The following is a 459-nucleotide window of genomic DNA, read 5'->3' as shown; positions in this document are numbered from 1 at the left end:
AAGGCTGGTGTTTTGCGCGTATTTGCTGTTTTTTGTGGTATCACCTCTTAGACTTAGTAATGACTGATCCCTTTGGTTCTTGTTATGCGGCGCAATCATACTGTTTGTTTCCTGTTGATAGCTTTGGTTTTTATTACTTTAAAAACTCCCTTTTTTCATGAAGTGCTATCCGTTTTGATAAAAATAATATTGAATTTCTGAGTTTGAACTCTTTTTGTTGCTTTTTATTTGTTTCATCTTATCAATTATTCTAATTAGAGAAAGTTTTCTCGAGTTTTTGGGTTGCATTAGTGAATCTAATTATTTTTCCCACTTAATAGTTAATAATAACTTAGTGAACTGAAATTTTTGAATGGCTCCGAATTGTGTTGTTATCTTGTCAAGTAGTCTCATTAATGCCAGTTCCAAATAGCTTTCTGATTAAATATAGGCGATTTTTTTATTGTTATTTGTCATTAC

Source organism: Convolutriloba macropyga, chromosome 1 (assembly GCF_964194025.1).
Source record: "Convolutriloba macropyga chromosome 1, txConMacr16.3, whole genome shotgun sequence".
Classification (NCBI taxonomy): Eukaryota; Metazoa; Xenacoelomorpha; order Acoela; family Convolutidae; genus Convolutriloba; species Convolutriloba macropyga.
The sequence above is the reverse complement of the archived record's forward strand: the minus strand, read 5'-3'. Positions refer to the sequence as shown.